This window comes from Notechis scutatus, chromosome 3 (assembly GCF_049901735.1).
Source record: "Notechis scutatus isolate UNSWTSFEM ecotype Mainland chromosome 3, rNotScu1.2, whole genome shotgun sequence".
NCBI lineage: Eukaryota > Metazoa > Chordata > Lepidosauria > Squamata > Elapidae > Notechis > Notechis scutatus.
Window position 1 is genome coordinate 55,319,886 of NC_142011.1, and position 16,876 is coordinate 55,336,761.

General features: G+C 42.5%; 1 long non-coding RNA gene across 1 annotated transcript in view; it reads left to right on the top strand.

Moving 5' to 3' along the window:
* Positions 1-5,623: 5,623 nt before the first annotated feature.
* Positions 5,624-16,876, top strand: part of LOC148131196 (uncharacterized) — a 31,592-nt gene continuing 20,339 nt past the window's right edge. The window contains exon 1 of the long non-coding RNA XR_015748555.1: positions 5,624-5,694. This is a non-coding gene — a long non-coding RNA (uncharacterized LOC148131196). The remainder of the gene's footprint in view (positions 5,695-16,876) is intronic.

The window sequence follows — 16,876 nt, forward strand, 5'->3', positions numbered from 1 at the left end:
CCATGATGAGTGGGGATAGTTAGGTGTTCTACCTTTCCCCGTAATTGCTGCTGGCAACTGCTGCTATTGGCTGCATAGGAAGAAAAAAAAAGTACAAATAAGAACATCATAATTAGTAGCTAATTTGGGATGACTGAAATTGCAAAACTGCCAGGGCAGGAAGAGTTTTAAAATAAACTCTTGGTAGTATATTATTATACCTTATACCTAAACAATGCCACTCCACCCAATTGGTCCTCAGTAAAAGCGTTGGTAGATTCTGTCCCGTGTTTTCTAATTCAGTTGAATTCCAGGAAAGAACATGCATTCCTATTGTCAAGTCTTGCACAAGCTTTGAAAATTTGCAACTGATCATATCATGTCCCTCCAGCTGGTATCAAGCTACTTTCATTCCTATCAGCCCAGCTTGGGGTGAGAAAGAGAAGGTAAAAAGCTGAATGTTTTTACCTTCTCTTTACCTTTTCTACCTTCGTATACCCCATTTATACATGCATGTTAACAGGCAGCGTGGTTTCAGTGCTTCAAGGTGGTTGTACCCACTATCTGTCAAGCCCCAGAGAAATCAGGAGATCCAGGCAGTTCAAATGTGTATAAAGATTTATTGCAAGCTTAAGCTCTCTACAAGAATCTGAACTACTAACAGTCAAAGCTATTTGGCCGTAGGCAAGGAATTAAAGGTGGGCTGGATTTAGATATCGTGTAGGCCCAATTACTGACTGGTGATCTGTTTGACCCCCTCCCTCAGGCTCAGCCTGGCCATCTACACCATCTTAACATTTTTACCCCTTTCCACAGGGATAAATTCCTAACTGAATTTATCTTATATTATTAGTTTGCTGCCCACATTGTAAGATTTATTACCACTTAATAGTAGGTGGCCAAGAAAGCAAAAAAGGGAAAGACCAAAATCATATTGACAATATTACTTGCAAAACCTACGGACTATCCAAAGCAATCTGGTTTTGTAAAAAAAATCATTAATAACAAGGTTTCATGAGACAAGGAACAGAATATTCAATAGATACAAAATTCTAGTATTCCAAAATTGAATACAGTGAGATTGAATACCAATATATCTATTCCAGGGTTTGCTTTCTCTTGGTTTAGAACATAAAAATAAAAATGCTGTTCTACTGCATCTGGACTGTACTAGATCAGGAAGATTGACTCTCTCTCTCTCTCTCTCTCTCTCTCTCTCTCTCTCTCTCTCTCTCTATATATATATATATATATATATATATATATATATATATATATATATATATATATATATATATATATATATACCCATCTCCCCTACCACCCCCACCCACCTACACATGTGCAAACACATGTGTGCGAGTGTGCACATGCACAGTAATCATTATAGCACAAGAGAATTGCTTCACAGCTATCATTTCCTCTGATCATTGGCCATATTGGGCTGGTGGGATTTCTAGTTCACACTTTCTACAATATATAGTCATTAATTTTGAGATTAAGAATGAGGCCTAAAACTATTGGGGGTATTGCCATTTGCTTCATCCCATTGTTTGCCATTTCTCATGCTCCACAAAAGCCCTCAAACTTAGTTGACTTTTGGAGTTTTTTTACTCTTACGAAGCACACATGGATCACTTTTATTGATGGACAGTAAAAAAAAAAATCATTATTCTGTGCTTTCCAAGCCTGATGAATTTTAATAACATTAAGAATAGCTACTCTTTATTTATTTATTTTCATTCCTGTTGCATCTGATAGAGGTGAAGAATATTTTGCTCTCTGTGAAGTCATTATTACTAAATGAGTATAAAATGCAGTAAAGTCTGTCTGTAAATAAAAGATAAACCTCCTCAGAGTATTGTTGTCCTACATATTTCAAAAACAACAGGATAATGTCATGTGGCAACCTATAAACCTGCCCTAATTCTACTTTCTGTATGCCTTGCAGTGAATCACCAAAATGTCAAAAGAAACACTTGCAGATAGCAGTTTTTCAAAATAAAGAAGGCCATATCCCAGCTGATATCTCTTTGTGTCAGTTTGCTAAATTCATCTAAGCAATGTTGATTCCCACCACCTCAAGAAATCTTACCAAGGGTGATCTGACATATTAGAAGACCAAGAGAATTAATCTCCTTGGGCAGAATCATTTGCCCCAAATTCTACATGTTTTGATCATATTTCCAAGGTATCGGTCTGTGCTCTCCAGGGTTGGGATGACATATAGAAAAGATATTTAAAATACTTAGGAATTTGCATTGTTCACCTTATTGTCTCCATACTATTGCTCCATGTTATGGTTATTCCACATCTTCAACATTACCTTTCTACTCTTCCTCAAAGCTCCCCACTTTTGAGCTAATGTGTTCTCCAGCTATACTTGAGTCAGCATGTTGCAGCTTGTTAAACACTTTTTCTCCCTGTGGATCATAAATCAGGCTCTGTATCCCATCGTCGCCAAGAAGTTTTGTGCCTGGTAGTCACCAAAAAGTTTCAAACAAACTGACTGATGAGAAGGACTGCACTTTTCAGAAAATAGACCAGATGTTAGCAAAGACAGCTTAACAAGAGTGGCATTTTCTCCCTCTTCCCTTTAATTTCCCTAGAATAAATACAAGCACAGAAGGAAGCTATGAGGAAGAGAGGGAGAAAATGAAACAGATAAGACAATGTAAAATGCTCTTTGAAATTGGCTGTTTAGAGTTGAACGTTTATAGTTTGTTAAGCTAAGGCTACTGTTCGATCTTTACCAAATCAGGGTTGACTCAGCCTTCCATCCTTCCAAGGTCGGTAAAATGAGGATCCAGATTGTTGGGGGAAATATGCTGACTCTGTACCACTTAGAGAGAGCTGTAACGCACTATGAAGCAGTATATAAGTCTAAGTGCTATTGCTGTTGCTACTATTGCTGTTGCTATTAAATACTACTGTAAATTGCAGTGTATGTAGGGAAAAGTCTTGTCTTCCTCCACAAAAATTGAAATGAAACAGGTGTGAAATGCACCATCCACTTGCAAACCCCTAACCTGTCCCTCTTGCCTCTATTGCCAGTCAGTGCCAATGCCATGATTTCCTCCCAATGCAATGGGTGACAAGTCCTAGCAGTTTTTATAAAACTGAGGTTGCTCCTGAGTTACATCAGAATGAAGAGGAAAATATTTTAATGTAGTCTAAGGATGCTTGTCTTACTCATGGACTTAGGACAAGATAAAGGCAGTATTTTGTGGATGCTGCAGAAAAAGCAAAATCTTGTCAAGAATGCTACTGTTGTTGCACTTGTTAGGTACAAGCAAAGAAGGCCCTAAGAGTTGTCTGAGCATCAGTAATAGCCTGTGTGAATATTGCCTTCTATTCATTATCAAGTAAATAAGCTTAGAAAGATTCATTCCACAAAACCACACACTTGTGTTAATTCCATTCATAAGGAGATTGTTTTGAGAAGGATATTAAGTGAATAGTGACACCACAATTGTACACTTGTCTTCTCAGAAATAAGCTTTATTGAGCTGACTGTAAGCAGATAAAGAAGGAGAAGCTGCAGCTTAACCCATCTCATTATGGAATGAGTGAAGGAACTGGCACAGAAGTTGGGTCATTATTTTAATGGCATTTTAACCCACAAAAATTGTACGTGACACCATATAGTCATAATAAATTGAATTGAAATGCTAGATGAAAGTAGTAGATGGCTTTGGTCAGATTCACAACATGTAATGTACGTGTACATGCAGGGAAAGTGAAATATTTAATTCTGCTTTGTTCTTCTTAAATGATCAAATTAGTGATCATGACAATGGCAAAACTACATATTCTAAGCAACCTGAAAGGGTTCTTGTGAATAAATATAAAACAAGCACAATTCTAAATGAACACCATTTGCTCAGTGTCAAAGGCATTGGACTTCAACATCCATGAAGTATGTATCTCTAGTTTGCTTGATGTGTTTTCAGGTTTGAACTTTCAAGGTGCTATTAGGATCATATGGGCTGTACAATTGGACCCTTTCGTCAAAAAAAGTCCTAACTGGGCTCTCCACTAACCACTTCCTAGGAATGCTTGGCTTTACTCTGACACTGAAATAAGAATCTAAAAGGAATGGTTGTACTTGTCTCGCTTTCTATAAAAATGTGTCCTTTAAGCATTGTTCTATTGAGCTTTGTTCCCTGGGATTCTTTGTGGTGCATGCAGTGGGGTCATGGTGTTATTTTTTTGAGAAAGGGCAGCTTGACAGCAGTTCACAGAGATAGAAGCAGATGCTCTGAAAATGCCATACCAGCCTTATGACAGCATTTTAAAATTACTCATTTTCATTCAGTGTTTGTCAATACTTCAGATACAGTATGAAAAAGTCCAAGCAGTGCATTTTAAGGCCTGTGGCATCTGCCATGAAATATACATAGTCTGAGATTCTTAAAAAAGAGGCTTGTCTTATTGATGTATGCAAGCTGCCAACTGGCCAGATAGGAAAAAAAAACCACAACTTTGTTTACTCTTGGATCTTTGACCAGATCTGCAGAAATCAGAACAAATAAGAAGCACAGATAGTCCTTGCTTAGCAACTGTACTATTTAGCAACCTTTCAAAGTTATGATGGAGTTGAAAAAGTAATTTTATGACTAGCCCTCATGCTTATAACCATTGCATCCTCCCCATGGTGAAATGGTTGAAATTGGGGCACTTTCCAACAAGCAGGTGTTTATGATACTATGTTTCCCTGAAAATAATACCTATCCCAAAAATAAGACCTAGCTTGATTTTTATGTTTATGTCTAATAATAATCCCTACCCCAAAATAAGCCTTAATTAAGACCCTGCTCACTCTGTCCCACCATCTGGTTGTACAAGGTGGGGTGAGGCACATTCATTAAAATCAAGCTAAGGTGGGGGTGGGGGGGTGGCGCTGCGCCACGTGCTCCGTACCCGCTTACCTTAGGACTGCCATAGCCAGGTGTTCCATGCCCCACAACTGTTGTGACACTGCTTGACTGCTCCACCATCCCACCCCTGCCCTAGTTTGATTTTTACACATGAGCCTCATCCCACCTTGTACAGATTGTGGGACAGAGTGGGCAGGGTCTTAACTAGGGCTTATTTTGTGGTAGGGCTTATATTAGGTACACATGTAAAAAGCCTGCCCCAGCCATGTCTCACTGCCAGTCCTATTTGTGGTTTATTAAGCATGGACTACTTGTACTATTTCTTCCTTCCCTAAACTTGGCAATACCAAACATTCACACAATGAAGTCCATATGATCTGACAGTTGAACTTCTATATTACTGGCTTTTGTCAAGCCCTGTTTGCTTGACAAAATTAGCCCAATAATGCTTGTAGAACAAATTAGACTTCAAGGACCTCCACATGATACAGTTTTTATTCATTTTCCACGCTCACTCAATGCAAAGTTAAAGTGACATCTCCCAACCTGTGAGCCAAGAGAAAACCAAATAGACATAACATTTGCTATCTTCACTATTGATGTCTGTTCTGCCACAGGCACCTGTCGTCCACCAGATTGAGGTACACTTATTTACTGGGTGAAGGGCACATTGAGGAAAGTTATTCCTGAATTCCCCTGAGGAGGGGGATGTTCTTCTGTCCAACCAACCAATACCAGCCAGCAAAAGTTAAGCTACCGGAAATCCTCCTTAATGTGGAATTGGGAGATTAAATTGTTTATTTAGGCATCTGTCAAAACTTACTTCAGAGCAAGTGTAAGTAATCTTTAAGAATTCTGTGTTTTAATAGTGCTGGCTTTTAATGTGTGTGTTTGCATTTTAAAATATTTGCATTGTGTTTTTATTCCTGTTCACTACTCAGAGTTTGCTACTGGTAATGGGCAGCCTTATATATTTGTTAAATGAATAAATGGTGCATGATAGGGTTGCACAATGTAATAGGAAGGACAATGCCACTTGCTTCCTGGTCAGATTATTTCTAACCACGTGTTCGTCACCATTTTGGAAGAGCATTAGGCTCATGTGTAAAAATACCTGACTAAACAACAGAAAGTGGGTGTTTAGCAATGTAGTGGAAGAGCAACACCTGCTTTACCAACAGTAGCTCCCTCCAGTCTTTCAACTGTTCACCTGGGCTATTTTCATTGATGGGCATGCTTTGGGTCCTGTTGATTAAACAATGTCATCACTGTTTGTGTATACACACACACACACACCCTGAAGCTGTATAATTCTCTCTTATAAATTATTATTATATAAAACATCACATGAAAATTATCCAAAGCTATGTGCCCTCCTACTTTGTTTAATTAAACTGTAGGATCTTTGGGCTTTTTGTTGCTTTAGTTTTAAGACTACTCAGTCTACATCTCAGATTAATCATTGTACCCAAAGGTAGAGTCACTCAAACATCCATGAAGTATGTATCTCTAGCTTGCTTGATTTGTTTCCAGGTTTAAGCTTTCCAGGGGCTACTAGAATCATTTGGGCTGTACCATTAGGACCTTTGGTCAAAAGATGCCCTATCTGGGCTCTCCACTAACCACTTCCTAAGAATGCTTGGCTTTACTCTGAAATCTTACTAAAGTTTTCTCCAACAGAAATACTGCAAATGGAGACAGCTGGTTTTTCAATTTTCCAACATTTTCTTCAGGTTATGTAGGCAGCAGGAGCGCTAAAAACATGTTCCTAACCCTAGGGAGTACTTTGTAAGAAGAAAAATAGAGCAATCGTATTATAGGCATATTAGGAGTGTGCTTTGGAATGTAGGTCAAATTACATGTTGCCACACTGGGTGAGAAATAGATCCAACTTCTCACAAAAGTATTCCACTGCCATTTACCCTCTAGTTTAGAGAGGGATGCTGTTAAAGATATCTGGGAAAAGTTATTAGATTTAGACAAGGTTCTGATATTTTCATTTGTCCTGTATCTACCATCTTTTGTAACAGGCCAATGCTGCACTTTTGTTTACTGGATTCCCTAGGCTGAGGCCAATAATAATAATAAAAACTTGACAGTGCTCTGATAGGAGAAGCATGTGTGTAGGTTGCAGCATCCAAATCTTGTCTTGCTCTTTATTTCCAGTTTCAGTCTCCCAATGTGCATTCTTGAGAAGAGGTAGGATGTTTACATCACTTTTTACACGTGGGCAATTGGGCATTACAAATTCATATAGGAAGCTAGTGAGCAATCTCAGACTCAGGAAGTGAATTATAGATAATATGGCACAATCCAACTGCACATAATCAAGATGCCATCGTGGCATTTCTTTTTTTTCTGAGAGGAAAATTCTTAGGCAAATGCAGAGATGCAAATATTATAAATGACCATCTTAAAAAATGAAGAGTTGCATCTAGATAAAATGATAGCCCTAAGTCTTAAAGTTTCCACAGTGGAGGGCTGACAAAGCTGTTTTAAGTAGCAGATATTCTGTGAATCATTTGACAGCAATATAGGCAAACCCAATGTTACGAACTAAGCAAACGCATTGGTTTTGAATCCTAATAGTTTTACTTCCACAGCAGGCTCGTAATCCTGCACTTCTCATTGGCCCGCAGTTAGCAGATCGTGATTGGTCGTCTCTGGCTAATCTGATTGGCTGATAGCGGGTCGCCGCCGATTGGACGCTTCCAGCGCGGCAAACTTGAATCATTGGACATTGTGACAGCAGCCAGCTCTATAAAAGGAGCTGCTGCTGCCCAAGCGTTCGCTCTCTTTCTGAAGTCACTAATAAAGAGTTGAGTCACTATTCGATGCCTCGTCTCCGTTCCTTGTGCCCACTCCTCCAGATCTAACACTGACGACGAAGGTGGGATGCGGAGACGATAGAGCTGACTGAACACTCGCTGAACACCAAACAGAGCATGTGGCTAAGAGCGCACCCGCTAGCGACAGAATGACCAGCAGCGCCATACCACCCGCTCCATTTGACCCGGCTAACGAAGACTGGGACTCGTATATGGACAAGTTCCAGATGTTCCTGGAGACCAACAATCTAAAAGATGCTATGCCTGGCAAGAAACAAGCTGTATTCCTAACCCATTGCGGGCCCGCTGTTTTTAAAATGGCAAAAGCACTTGTGAAACCGGCCGAAGTCAAGACAATGGATTGGGACAACCTCGCGCCGATCCTCCGGGCCCATTATGCACCGGCAGTGCCAACACTCATCAGAAGACACGAGTTTTACCAGAGGAACCAACAGAAAAGCGAAAGTGTTGGAGACTTCATCGCTGATCTCAGGAACCTGGCGGGACTTTGTGGCTTCGCAAACCTCGAGGAAGCCTTGAGAGACCGAATTGTTCTGGGCCTGGAAGACCCTACGACCCAGAGCAAAATTATGGCGAAGGGGGACATCGGCCTCGCAGATGTCATCGCCGAGGCTACTGCAGCAGAAGCAACCAGGAAATCAGCCGCTCGAATGCGCCGAGCGAAGGCACCGCACCACCAACTCGCCAGTGACACTACGCCTTTCTCCGAGAAGCACACAACGGCCACCCACCATGAAGACCTCGAATCCTCATCAGAAAGCGAGGAAGAGGAGGTCAACCGCCTCAGGTCAGAACGCGACCAGCGAGACCAGCGGAACCCTAAATCTTCGCGGCAATGTGCTGGATGCGGGGGTAATCACCCGTGGTCAGACTGCAAATTCCTAGACGCACTCTGCCGTTTCTGTGGAAAGAGGGGCCACATCGCAAAAGTATGCAGAAGCAAACGAGGATCCAACCCAAACCGAAGAGAATATAATTTCCGGCAGACAACAGGCACCCCACCAATAACTCGGGACCGCCTAAACAACCAATGGAGCCACTACCACTACAGAAATAGAGCACCCGCCAATTCAACTAGACGAGAAGAGACCCATCAAACCATCACCATCGGCCACGCTTCATCCCTGGATGCAAGGAAAATCTGAGTGAAGGTCACCATTGCAAATCAACCATGTGTTATGGAGGTCGACTCCGGGTCGTCCTTATCAATGGTCTCTTGGAAAACCCTCAAACAGCTGATCCCTGACATCCGTCGCCAGGACCTCAGCACTCAAAAAATCATATTAAAAGACTACCAAGGAAATAGAATCCCAGTTGCCGGTACCAGCCACATCCAAGTATCTTTCAAAGACCACACTGCAACTCTTCCTCTTACCATCGTCGATCGAGATCGGCCCAGCTTGCTAGGCTTGCAGTGGTTCGCGCCGCTAGGAATTGAACTAGCAGGCATCCACCAGACCGGAAGCGATGACTGGGAAGTGGCCCTCGTCCAGGAATTCCAGGACGTGTTTACCGAGGAACTAGACAAGTACAAAGGATCCCCCATATCGTTTAATTTCAGCCCTGATGTTGCACCCATTCGCCTTAAGCCTCGTCAAGTGCCATTTGCACTCAAGCCAAAGATTGATGAACAATTGGAAAAATTAATAGCCCAGGGCGTGTTGGAACCGATTGACCACACCCGATGGGAGACCCCAATTGTAACCCCCATAAAACCTGACGGATCCTTGAGAATTTGTGGGGACTACTGGGCCACCCTAAATCACGCGCTTCAGCAGAGCGCTTACCCCGTACCTGTGGTCCAACACCTTCTTCATTCCTTGGGAGGTGGAAAAATATTTGCAAAATTGGACCTAGCCCAGGCGTACCAGCAGCTGCCCGTAGATGCACAGACTGCAGAAGCCCAGACTATAGTCACGCACAGGGGTGCATTCAAGTGTAATAGACTCCAATTCGGAGTGAGTGTAGCACCGGGCATTTTCCAAAGTCTGATGGAGAGACTGTTACAGGGCATAAAAGGGGTTGTGCCCTACTTCGATGGTGTCTTGATAGCTGCCCCCACTAAAAGCCTATTAGAAAAACAACTCAGAATGGTTCTCCAGAAATTCAAAGACGTCGGCCTGAAGGTCAAGAAAGACAAGTGCCAACTATGTACTGAGAGGGTTGAATTCCTGGGGTACCTTCTTGACAAACAAGGAATTCACCCTACTGAGAAAAAACTAGCTGCCATAAAAAACGCCCCAAGACCTAGGAATAAAACAGATCTCCAAGCCTTCCTGGGACTCATTAATTTTTATAACATCTTCTTGCCCCAGAAAGCAACCATTGCTGAACCCCTGCATAGGCTCCTCGACAAGAAGGCGTCCTGGATCTGGGGACACCGGGAAGAATGAGCCTTTCAGCAAGTTAAAGACTTTTAACTTCAGATGCTGTATTAATGCAATATAACGAGACTTTACCTTTAACTGTCACCTGCGATGCCTCACCGTTTGGAGTAGGAGCCATCTTGAGCCACGTCCTGCCAAACAGAACTGGGGCACCTATTGCGTTTTTTTCAAGAACCTTATCTAAAACCGAGAGAAACTATAGCCAACTCGATAAAGAGGCTCTCGCTATCGTGTCCGCGATCAAACGATTCCATGAGTATGTATACGGAAGACCCTTTGCCATAATCACCGATCACAAACCATTACTTGGCATCTTAGTGGGAGACAAACCAACTCCCCACATTTTATCACCCAGAATGACACGTTGGTCAGAGTTTCTGGCTGCATACAATTACCAACTACTATACCGCCCGGAAAAGCCATTCCCCACACTGACGCTTTGAGCCGTTTTCCGCTTCCAGAAGTCATAAGCGACCCAGCTCCAACTCTAGCTGCACTACAAATAGAAACTCTTCCTTCACCACCCCTGACTGCACGGGACATCGCCTTGGAAACAAAGAAAGATCCTTGTTTGGCACGAGTCCTCAGCTGGGTGGAAAGAGGTTGGCCTGACAACGAACCCAGCGACATCCTTAGGCCTTTCAAAAACCGACAGACAGAACTTTTCTCCCAAAAAGGATGCATCTTGTGGGGAGACAGAGTCGTAATCCCTGAGAGACTACAGCATAAAGTTCTAAAACTCTTGCACGATGGACACCCAGGCATCGTGCGCATGAAGGCACTGGCAAGGAGCTACGCATGGTGGCCAGGTATAGATAAGCAAATAGAGACCTGGGTGGCGACCTGCACCAAATGTCAGGAAACTCGCTCAGCTCCACCAAAAGCCCCACCGACTGAATGGGAAACGCCTCGAGGTCCTTGGTCCCGTATCCACATCGATTTTGCGGGACCCACCAAGGGACACACATTTCTTATAACAGTAGATGCCTATTCCAACTGGCTGGAGGTCCACAAAATGAAGAGCACCACCACAGAAGCAGTTGTCAAAAAACTAAATAGACTATTCGCTACGCACGGGTTGCCAGATGTCCTGGTCTCAGATAATGGCCCCCAATTCACTGCCCTGGCATTTGAACAGTACCTAGCAGACCGGGGAATACGCCACGCTTTAACTTCACCGGCTCACCCGGCGGCCAATGGCAGGGCTGAGCGCATGGTCCAATTCATAAAGAAAATGCTACACAGGATGGAACATGGGGACATCGATGACAAGGTGACCAGGATGCTTCTCCTCCAGCATATCACCCCAAGCAGCACCACAAACAGAACCCCAGCCGAACTGCTCATGGGCCGAAAACTTCGCTCACATCTTGATCGCCTACACCCTGCCTACACGCCGGAGAAGCCCCTGGGGTCCAGCAGCAGGTGTCGCACATTCAAGGTAGGCGACCTAGTCTTTGCAAAAAACTTTTCCGGCGACCCATTGTGGGTCCCTGCTACCGTAACCCAACCTACGGGCCCTCGATCCTACCGTTTACAAACTGATGATGGGAAAACGTGGAAGCGCCACATCGACCAACTTCGCTCCCGACTAGCACCTACCCCCGTCACAAGCCCAGAATTTCAAACTAGAGGGGGAAGGGACCGGAAGAGAATTAGCATACGACCCAGTAAGCGAGAACCAGCAATCAGCACAACCAACCCGGGGATACTCACCTGCCGAAGGAGAACCAAGTCAGATGATCGCCTCACCACAAAGCAGTACTGCGACTGAAGCAAATCCAAGGAATCCGAATGACAGCCGTGACAGAAGCAGAAACGACAACCCCGAGTCACCCAGCGAAGAGGTTGGACTATCGTTGCCATTAAGTTCAGCACGCAGCCCACCGGAACCAGAGCCAGAGCAAAGACCAATGGAGCAACGCAGATCGAGTAGACAGGTGAAACGACCTGCCTATTTGGAAGAATACATCACCCCACCCCTCAGACGGAACCTAGGGGGGAGGGGTGTTACGAACTAAGCAAACGCATTGGTTTTGAATCCTAATAGTTTTACTTCCACAGCAGGCTCGTAATCCTGCACTTCTCATTGGCCCGCAGTTAGCAGATCGTGATTGGTCGTCTCTGGCTAATCTGGTTGGCTGATAGCGGGTCGCCGCCGATTGGACGCTTCCAGCGCGGCAAACTTGAATCATTGGACATTGTGACAGCAGCCAGCTCTATAAAAGGAGCTGCTGCTGCCCAAGCGTTCACTCTCTTTCTGAAGTCACTAATAAAGAGCTGAGTCACTATTCGATGCCTCGTCTCCGTTCCTTGCTCCCACTCCTCCAGATCTAACACCCAAGAATTGATGACTTACTTGAAAAGTAAGCAACGTACCTTTTTGAACTAATGTACAGTATTTGTAGTCATCTGCTTCGGCACAGGCAAAGCATCCTGTACCTGATTTAATTCTTTTAGGCAGTAAGGAACGAAGGAAGGAAAGGGAACCACATATATTGGAAAGCTAAGTGCTATCTCCCAGTATCTCTGACCTAAGCTAAGTGCTATCTCCCAGTATCTCTGACCTTTCCATTCCGGACCTTGTAACCAGATTTCTTCAAAAATGAAAATGGTGAGTGGTGAAACCCAGTGGTTTTTATTTGATTGTTTGTTTCGGGGGGGGGTGGTGGAGACATATGCCCATCTGATCAGACAAAAGCCAAAGAGAAAACATGGGGGCAGAGAGGTTCATTGCCCTGTGCTGTTTGTTCTTCATCTGATGAAGGTAAATACTTACATAACAAGTGGGTCCCTGTCGGTAATTTCTATTCTAAGCTCATAGATGCTGATAGATTAACTGAGAAATGTTATGCATGTAATTTTAGAGATCACCATATGCTCACACCCATAGTACTGGGATTCTCCCAGAGGACAAAGCAGCTCAGTGACATGCTATTAGCAGATCTGCAAAGTTGTCTGGACTCCTTGGCCAGGTGCTGCAAGTTCTGAACATGCTCCTTGGCCAGGTGCTGCAAGTTCTGTAAGGGATGTGTCCTCTCTTTCCAAAAACACAGAAACTATTTCCACTCACTTGCATATATGTAAGGAAAAGAATACATGCTGCAATGGCTGACAGAACGTTCTCCTCTGCCACTGGGGTCTGATAGATAGGCAGTGACTCTTGACTTTCAGTACCCAAGTATCTGTGCCACAACTTCACTGCACCTCCTGCAATTTCTGGAACCAGGGGGATCACAGGTGACTTCTTCAGTCATCTTCTGAAAGAATACTGTCATCTAAGAAAATGGGAAGGGAAGGAGATGCTAGCATCTATAGACGGTAGTGGGATGACCTGAGACAAGTGTTCCAACTTCCATTTGCATTGAACAAGAGAGAATTTCAAAAAAGCAAAGCAACAGGCTGGTTTCCACTATACCCCATTCTCAGGGAAAGTTGTGGGAAATATTTAATATGGCAGAATCCTTCAGGAGCACCTGGCCTAAGCACAGAAGAAACCTATTGGCATGTGACACCAGCGATATCTTATGGTTCTTCTGCCCCTCTTCTTTCTCTGTCATATTCATCATGCCTCTAAATCTGAAGCTTATACCTGCAGACAGAATATGGAATTCAGGCAGGCCCAAGGAACACTGCTGAATAAGCAGTAAGATAACATCAGCCATCTTCAGTGAATGCTTATATATGCCACCCATTTTGTCACACCATCCTTTTCCCTATAAGAATTATAGGTGATTTCCAGTTTAAATTGTAGAAACAGAAATTGTCCAGTGGGTAACCTCATCAGATAGGTTGGAGTTTTTTGCAAATGAAGTAGAGATCCAATGGGAGGCATTCAATAGCTGAGGTGAGGTGCAAAATTGTGGTTTACCTGTTGGTTGACAGCAATATGAAACCTTTCAAGGACAGAGGATGTACCCATTCTCTCCCAAGAAGTTCTGTAACTATGAGATTTCAGCCTTCCCAGATTATTTCTGGATATTTACAATTGTTAGTCAGGTAATTCTGCCTGCTACCCGTAGCACCCTGACACTGAATGAAGGATCAGGATCACTGTATTCTAAGTATCAGGCAATTGGTAAGTTTTTAAAGTTGTGTGTGTGTGCATGCACACATACACATCTTTGAGTCAGTGTTGACTCCTGGTAACTTCCTGCACTTTTATTGGCAACATTTTAATAAGTAATTTCTGCTTCCTAGGCAAAGAGTGAGTGACTAGCCCAATGTCATCCAGCTGGCTTCATGTCTAAAGTAGAACCAGGACTCAAAGTCTCCCAGTTGTTTTAACCGCTACACCAAATTGCTTGTTTTTAGGACTGATGCTTACTTCCCATTGAAGAAAGTGGAGAAGCTGAGGGAAGCAGAGGGAAGCCGTTGATTCCCGCTCATAGGAATGGTCATAGACAAACACCTTCCAAAAATATCCATTAACTGGTTTCTATTGTGTGGCAGCCAAAAATAGTGTAGGAGTTTTACCAGAAAGAGTTGGCAGATTTTCATGAAGCTTGGCAGGCTATAAATGCCCAATACTAAAATGTTTGGCCTGCCTTTAAGGTTTTATAACATTTTACATGGAAATCTATAACTGAATCTCATCAGTTTTGAATCATGAAGGAAAGGGCTAGCTGGCAGGGACATTGTGGGGCCAAGGTAAATAACAAAGGCAGCATCATGGTGTAAGCTCTGCCTCTTTGATACATACATTGTGACCTTACAAACGTATGCAAAAGGCACAAGACTTGTGCTGCTTTTGTTATTTTAATAAAAATGTTCAAACCAACAAACACCCCTGCCTGGTTGGTTGACCCCCAAAATATACCAAGCCCACTAACTATTTGCCTTTGAAATATAGACGTTACGATAGACCAGTTTTATGCAAAACTGGGAAGGCAGGCTCCATTTTTAATATATTTCTACTTCTTGCAATTTAGGAGCGTCAACTTCCAGCCCATTTTGCACTTGCTTTTAAGTGATATAAAAACTGGGATAACCAATAATGAATCTCCTATATAATGGATAGTTTGACTGCATGCAGCCAATTATCACTCTACTCTGTGAGCTGAATAGCTGTTGATCAGGAATTCTTCATTACACCTCATGTTAATAAAAAATTTGCCTGGATACATCCTGATATCTGATGTTAAAATTGACCATCCAACACCTTTCCCTTCAGTTTCTTTTTGAGCTTTCCTTAACCCCAGTTCTGCACCTTTAGTGAGACAAAAATCTATTCTTGTGTCACCTCAGGCCTTGTGAAAACTAACATTATTGTCACATGCATATAAATTGCTTTCCTTACTGTTAGATTCCATACTGTGGACTATTTCTCATCACATTGCACCAAAAAAAGGGGGGGAAGGCAATGTGTTTTAGAACAATGGGGATAATCTTTTTTTCTTGATTCACTGGATAAACTGCCTTCTTTAGAGTTATTGTCAACGATTCCATTTGCCACTAGCATTTTAATTTCTTTTGACTTCAGTGGGAGAGATTTTGCAGATGCTTGCGGTTCTCATTGAAAACAATGAGTGTGTAGCTGAACAATTTGTGCTGATGGAAGACAGGAGACCCACTATCTTTGCACCAAGTCCATCAGCTGCCAAATCCTGTATTCACCCAGCCTAAGATGGCGAAGACACAATGTAGCTACCCCATTAACATCTGGAGCAAATTATGTTGTGTCCACCCATCCTGGACGATTATAGCAATCATCTGCCATACAACTCAGATACAAAAGGTAGATAATTCCCTGCCTGCAACGTCGATCTACTTTCAGCCCAGGATAGCTTCCTGTCCTACATTAATACAGATGATGCCACAAGCTTCTGGAATGCAGTTAGCAATGATCAGGTTGGTGAGAATTTCCCGCACCCCTACAGGCAAAAGTTTGTCCTGTTAGATCACAAATGTCACACAAACGGAAGGAAAGCATTATTTGCATTGCTTGGACCAGTTAATCTTTCCAGCACTATCCTCCCTTGGCAAACAATGTGAACGATCAGTTCCGCTAACATGTATTTCTCGCTAGCTTCTTCTTAATGCCAGAAACCTAAGTATAGAAAAGAGAATTCTTCAATAATACTGATTTTTCCCTATGCCCTCTCCATGATCCCTTTTGAGCCACCAAGAAAGCAGACTCATTTAGAATAATGAAAAGAGAGTTCTACCCATTTTCATTCCATCCTGTATTACTTATTAATTCTATCTATTGTTTTCGCTGCTTTTTTTTTTTTTTTTTTGAAAAAAAAAACACCTTTCTTTATAGAAACTTTTCATTTTTCTAGCAGTTTTCTAACTGCCCAGAAAATTTTTCTTATTGAATGGCTTAGGTGGAGAAAGAAGGAATAAGGGATTTTATTTGGGTATGTTATGTATACTGAAGGCACAGCAGAATGAACTATAATATGTTAAACATAAAAAAAAAATCATATACATGACCTGAATTTTTTTAAAATAATATTTTCAGGGTTTGGAAGATATTTTAGAAATTGTTGCTTTATTCTTTTTCAATACAAATAGTCTTTGATTTATGGTTGCAATTGAGCTTGGAATTATGGTCATAGGTCATGCAGGTCATTTCTCCAAAGTCATGCAAGGCTTAAGAGTTCCAAAAGTCTAGCATGGACAATCTGTATTTAGAACAGAAGCCACTTCAGAATCCATCTCTTTGCATAAAGAGCTCTCGTGGAAAAAAAAAGAGTTTATGTTTATATTTCAGACTTTGGGCAAGGAAGAAATTTTGAAATCTCTAATTCTAAAGTTCACTCACCAGATCTGCATG